Here is a 7,349-nt window from a genome sequence, read left to right as displayed (position 1 = left end):
TTTGGACCGAATGGATCATTATAAAAATCAAGGCTTCTTACAACCATTGGGCTAGTCAATGGGTGAGCTTGGTCCATATTAAACCTCTTGAGTACCTTTTCAGTATATGCCATTTGATGCACAAGGATTTTATCATTTATGTACTCAAGCTGCAACCCCAAACAGAACTTAGTCTTACCTAGGTCTTTCATATCAAACTCTTTCTTGAGATATTCAACTATTTGGGCGATTTCCCAGAGGTTCGTAGGATATTCAAATCATCCACATATACTGCTATGATCACAAACCCTTTGTTTGCAAACTTCTTTATAAAAATACATGGACTGATGGGTCATTCTTATACCCCTCTTTGGCTAGGTACTCACTTAGTCGGATGCCAAGCCGGTCATGCCATAAAGTGCATTGTTCATTGAACATTTTATTCATTGCCAAATTAGCCTTTATCATATTAATCTTAGCATGGTAAAAACCAGTAAATAATGCGGGTATTGTCTCTAGGATTTTCTTAGATCCTTGGGTGATTTCAATAATGCATAGGAACTCTTGGTTTTTTTCACCCTGAGTTTCAACATGTAGACCATTCAAATGAATGTCTTTTAGACTTAATAAGCTCCTTTTGAGCTGGATGAATATAAGGCATCACTTAGTTCAAGATGTGTGCCTGGACGTAGCCTTCAATTTAACTTGCTATACCCGCTATTGTGCTAATATTGGCATTTTTCAAAAATGAGATTACGCAAAATATCTCTTATCATTCAAAATTGCGTGGCTTGATCCACTATCCACCACAATTATATTCTTGTCCTCAGCCATTTCTCAATATGGACAAGAATTTATGTTTTAGCCATAAAAGCATAACAAATGCATATTTAAAGGTAATAATATTATTGAATTTAAACCAAAACAATAATCCAAAATCATAAGCCAATCAAATGCAAAGCATAAAACATAAAATTAAATCAAGACCACATCTGAGTTTAATTATCCTTTCTCGAGCAATCTGAAGTTTCATAATCCAATAGGTCATCCTTCTCATGGTTGAAATCACCTTCACCATCGAGATGAACCAGGTTAGCTTCTGGATTCGTTTTCAAATTCTCTTGATAGAGATCAACAAGGTGCTTAGGAGTTCTGCATGTCTTTGTCCAGTGGTTATCCATACCACATCTATGGCAAGTGGACTTGGTCTTATGTTGCGGTTTAAATATATCGCGACCTCTACCCCGACCTCGGCCAAAGCCGAATCGGTTTCCACGGCCTTGACCACCAAAATTGTGTCCTTGGTAACTCCCACGACCAGGACCACCACGTCCACTTCTCCCACGGCCACGACCACACTTGTCCCTATGGACATAGTTAGACTCTTTAGTCTCTTTCGGCTATTTAGGCTCTTTGGGATTTTCTTTGCCATGTCAACCTTGTGAGCTTCCGTTAATGGAGCTGTACCCGGAGGTCTCAAAGCACTATTCATCATCAATAGCTCATTGTTCTGCTCAGCAAGCAACAAACAAGAGATGAGGCTTGCAAACGTCTTAAACCCCTTTTCAAGATACTGTTGTTGAAGCAGTACGTTATTGGAGTGAAAGGTAGAGAATGTCTTCTCTAGCAAGTCCTCCTCAGTCACCTCGGTACCACATAACTTTAGGATTGAGACTATATTAAATAGCTCTGGGTTATACTCATCCACGGATTTAAAATCCTGGATCCTTAAGTTTTTCCAATCAAATTGAGCCTTTGGTAGGAACACCGTCTTTTGGTGTTGATGTTCATATATTTTACCTTGTTTTCCCTTAGTTTATTCACAACTTTTGCATCTTTTGCTATCCATTTAGGCCATTATTGTGTAGCTTTAGGACTAATCATGCATTAGAGTATAGTTGCATTGCATTTGCATCTTTTCATGCATAAACAGGTGATTTTGGAGCTTAAGGAGCATGGAAGCAATGCTGAGGAGAAGTGAAGCAATCCTGAGGAGAAAACAAGAGAGTTAAGGCTGTAGAATCAAGGTCCGGAGTCCAACTCGACCGCACCACTCGACCACCACTCGACCGTGTGCTGAGGAGGACTCGACCGAGTGGAGAGTGCACGAGAGAAGCCAGCTCGACCAGCCACTCGACCGAGCACTGGTCGAGTTGACCGAGCCGTTGACTACTTTGACTTTTTGTATTTTTAGGGCTTCCACCTCACCTCCTATATAAGGCCCTTGTACTTGCAGCCAAAAAAAGAATCCAGCTTTTTAGAGAGTCTAAAACCTAGTTTTTACCTTTTTTAGATATTATTCCTTTTGCACTTTTTTTTTTTTTTAGATTTTGTACTTGTTTGAGAGAGAAAGACTAGATTCTTATATTTTGTTTGTTTCATAACTTTCAAAGTATTAAGATTTCGAGTTTTATTCCTTCATCAATATTGTAGATCTCTGTTTCATCTTTCTAATGATGCAAGTTTCATTATTTTCTGGGTTTTTGACATATTTCACCATGTGTTCTTGTGAGTAGTTTGTTTAGGACCTTGAGGATGGGTTAGGCTGGGTTGATCTTGTGGTTTGTTTGATTTGGTCAAGCTTGATTGTTGTAGATCTCTTCTAGGCTAGATGATCTTAATGCTGATCCTATATCTGAGAAGGTAGGGTTTGATTTCAAGCATCTTAGCATCACACCAATGTCTAAGGAGCATAGATAAGGCTAGATCTAGAGCTTACCATTAGGCTTGCTAAGAGATTAGAAGTCTTGTTTGGTTTGAGATGTATTGCTTAATGCCTGCTTGTGTAGATTCTTTACTTTGTGAGAACAAGTCTAGAAATGCATAGGTTTGATTGTTTCTTGCCATGAGAGTGGATTAAACATGTCTTAGAATAGTATGTCTAGAGATCAGCTCAAAGTTTGCTTGAGATTTGTTGACCAAGTTAGATAACCACAATGATTAGCTCAGCCCATGAATCCCTCCTCAAGGCCTTCTTTGTTTATTAATATCTTAGTCTAAATATCATTGCTTGCTTGTTGTTTGATTAGTTTTTGCATTGCTCTGTTTTTCTTGTGTTGCTCTGTTTTCACGTTTAGTCTAGCTCGACCACGTACTCGACCTACACTCGGTCGAGTGCTGCTCGAGTTCATCCCCAAAACTTGTGTTTATGATTTGTGATTGTCTTGTTTCATTCCTGTTTCATTTCCATTGCATTCACTTAGTTTTCTGTTCATTACTTGTCTTGCATTAGTTCATCAGCATAGTGTCTATTTCTGTTCTAGTTTCATTATAGCTTTAATTTGTCTGTTCTGTTTGCATTTAGTATCTTGTTCTAGTTGGTTTTACTTTCTGCATTTCATATCTCATTATAGGATTGTTAGTGACAAACAATCTTTACAATTGGCTTGACTTAGACTCATATGCACATCTTGATTGTTCACAAACACTCAGATTGGATTGACACCTCTTATACTACAATTGCATAAGGGGAATTAAAACACCCTGACATCCATTCATTCCATACATCATCATTCACCCAACCACAAAAAAGAGTCAGTTTCAGGTGTCCGTATCTGTTTTTCAACGCTGTCCAAAGGTCAAGAGGATCTTCAATAGTGAGGTACAGGTTTTTGAGACTCTCAGCAAGGTGATGGCGAATATGCATTATTGCCTTGTATTTGTTCTTTACAGAACATTCGTTATCATCCTCAATGCACTCACAAAGATCCTTTGATTTAGATTGATCTTAGTGTCCAATGCCCATTGCAAGTAATTATCTCCAGAAACATTAAGGGCAGCATGGGAGAGGTTGTTGAGCTTTGCCATCTATAAAATAGAAAAACATGCATCCGATTAGCATGCGGTATTTAAGACCGAACCATGCAACAATTTAGGTCATGCGGTATTTGAGACCGAACCATGCCAATCACTTAGGGTCATGCGGTATTTGAGACCGAACCATGCCATGCTTATTTATACTCAAATTTTTGTGGTTTAACATGCATGAAAATACAATCCTAGACAAATTCTAGTATGAACAGGAAATATGCACAAATTTCAGGTTTTAACAATTTTCCTTTTTCTTAGATAAAATTTCCTTTTATTAAATTTTCCTTTTTCTTTAAACAGGAAAATGAAAAATTATAGGGAGATAATAATTCTGTAGGATTTCCGATTTTAAGATCTAATTTTAGGGTTTTGATTTTAAACAAAACAGCCAAGAACAATCGGATTAATATTTTCGATTTTAGGTTTCTAGTTCTAAGGTTTTCATGCAACAAGCAAACAATCAATATCAACCAAATTTTAAACATATCATAATTAGTGTAATTGCAAACAATCTAAGCAATCCTAAACCTCAAACAATCACATTTTAAAGTTTTAGGGTTTTAGGATTTCAAAGCTTAGGGTTTTGTTTGTTGATTGTTTACTTGTAGATTTTAGGGTTCTTATAGGATTTAAGTCCAGATTCGATACATGTATTCTTATAAGGTTTGATTATTTACCTTACACCGTTTGGGGTTGACTGGAATTGATCCGGGCGCTAAAGACCTCGGAGCTAAAGACGTTGTTGCATGGAGATTCATGGAGTGTAGTAGGTTTTACACAGTGACCTAGTTCAACGTTGCTTATGCTTCTTTTACGACAAGATATCCTTCTGCTGCCAAGTATCTTGAAGAATCTACCGAGAAAGAAAGATGGGCAAGATGTTGAAGAATCTACACAAGCACTTGTGTTAAATCGATGAACAGCGTATTTAAAGATGCAAGGAGGTACTTCTTAATACCCATGCTTGATGCAATACTTAAAAAATCTCTAAATGGTTTAATGATCATCAGACTATAACGGATTGGTACACCATTTACAATGAACCATGCTTCCTTCTTTTTTTCTATTTATGCCATTCGAAGAAGGAGCATCCACATTCCCATAAGCTTGTGGTTTGGGTCACTTGGCATGTGTAAAATTTGCTTGAATTGTGGATGCTTCTCAAACAAATCCCTCTCATAAATAGTCAATGGATGCTTCAAGCCTTCTAGGATTGTCAAAGTTTCATAAATATGACACATTGTTGATAGCTTGATTTTCTTGTTGTACTCACTAGGAGTGAAGTGCATTTCTAAAGGTTACATCGTTTCTGTTTCCTCCTCTGATTCCTACAACAAAACCAGTTTTACTTAGTTATACCAGTTTTATACAAACAAATTGTACCCATTTCTCCTAGTTTTACACCCACTAGTTGTACAAGTTCTGTTAGTTTTACAAACACTAGTTGTACCAAGTGTTACCAGTATTACACAGACTAGTTCTGCCAGTTTTACCTATATTTCAAAAATCCTATTCAATTCCAAATGACAAATCCTAGTACTTACACTTGAATCAATGTGGTCACTTCCACTTGTACGCCTTGTCGAGTCAGTTTCCGAGTCCGAACTTCCTTCAATATCTTCTTCTCCTTCTACGTCTTCTCCTTCTCCGTCTTCTTCTCCTTCTCCGTCTTCTTCTCCTTCTCTGTCTCCTTCTCCTTCTCCATCATCTTGTTCTTCTCCATTACTTGAATCCATAGAAGTGGATCCCTCGTTATCTACTCCTTTTTCTCCTTCTTCTTCTACTTTTTCTCCTTCTTCACTCATAACAATGGTTGGTTCCGGAACAGGAATAATTTGCCCAAAGATCGAATCTCTCTCTCCTCCTATTGCCGCCGACATCGAACCCGAATCTCCTTCTTTTTCCTGATTTGCGTTAGTTGCTTCTTTACCCACCAGAATTGTAGGTTCTAGAACCCCTCTTTCTTCTTCCACCGGAATAGTTTGTCCCAGATTCGAATATGTCCCACTCTTCTTCTTCAAACGAAAGCTACTTCTCGGCAAACCGCCTCTTGTTTTCACCATCTTTTTAATCGCTTTATCTCGTGATTGAAAGATGAAAACCCTAGTTCTACTTAGTTTCATCCAAATTGATTGATTTGCTCGAAGAAATAGAGAGGAGATAGCAGTTTTTTTTAATATAAAGTGTGAGTACAGTTTAATTTTTTTAGCTTTTTTTTTAAATTATTTCCGGGTTGTGGATTAGATCCGACTAGGGTTTGGTCGGGTGGATACTACCTAGGTTTTCTATGTAATTATCTTAATTATTCGAGAAGAACACTGTAAAACACCATCTTTCGATTTTTAAAAAAATCAAAAAGAAATTCGATTAAATAGAGGGAGTTTTGAAATTGTCAGAATTCTTTTAGGGACTTTTGAGATGAAAACTCATATCCAAATTCAGCAACCGGATAGCACAAAGCGCCTTGTACTCAACCTCCACAGGGAGGTGACATGCCTTACCATAGACAAACTGAAATGGTGTTCTCCCTATTGGCGTCTTGAATGCTGTTTTGTACGCCAAAGAGTCTCATCCAACTTGATAGATCAGTCTTTCTTCAAAACCCCAACAATCCTTGACAGAATACCCTTCATTTGTTTGTTCGAAACTTCAAACTGTCCGCTGGTCTGAGGGTGATAAACAGTAGACACCTTGTGCTTGACGCAATACTTTCTCAGCATACTCTCGAACACTTTGTTGATGAAATGAGTTCCACCATCACTTATCACTACTCAGGGTATCCCATACCTTGGAAAAATTATACTTTTGAACAACATCAGAACAATCTTGTGATTGTTGGTAGGACTGGCAATGACTTCAGCCCACTTAGAAATGTAATCAACTGCTACCAGAATGTAGACATTACCATTGGATGGGAGGGTTGAAAGGTCCCATGAAGTCCATACCCCAAACATCAAATATTTCCACTTCCAGGTTCGGATTTTGGAGCATCTCATTCCTTCTTGTGATTTTTCCCATCCATTGACAAACGTCACACCTGGTGATGAAACTATGATCGTCCTTGAACAAAGTTGGCCACCAAAGAACCGCATGAAGAACCTTTTGAGCTGTCTTGAATGTGGCAAAGTGGCCTCCATAGGTGGAGCCATGACAGTGCTAAAGCACTCCCTGGACTTCCCCGTCGGTTATGCATCTTATGAACAGACCATCATAAGATCTTTTGTACAGATAGAGCTCATCCCATATGTAGTGGTTGACTTCTCTGAAAAACCTTTTCTTTCTGTAAGGATCCATGTCATCAGGAACTTCGCAAGAAAACTTGTAATTCACAAAATCCGCATACCATGGCGCAGTCTCTGAAGTGATCACCATACATTTGAGTTTGAGGTTGTCAACCCTTGTATCATGTGGCCGGGGTGCAACTCGAGCTGGGTGTCGTCGTCGATTGAGCGGGACGTCGGTGAATTGAGTCGGGTATTGACGTCGCTCGGGTGGGAGATCTCACGTTCTGAAGTCTCTACCTCAACTACACATACCTCCCCCCCCCCCCCCCCCCCCCC

Source organism: Camelina sativa, chromosome 8 (assembly GCF_000633955.1).
Source record: "Camelina sativa cultivar DH55 chromosome 8, Cs, whole genome shotgun sequence".
NCBI classification, from domain to species: Eukaryota; Viridiplantae; Streptophyta; class Magnoliopsida; order Brassicales; family Brassicaceae; genus Camelina; species Camelina sativa.
Note: the sequence above shows the minus strand (reverse complement) of the source record.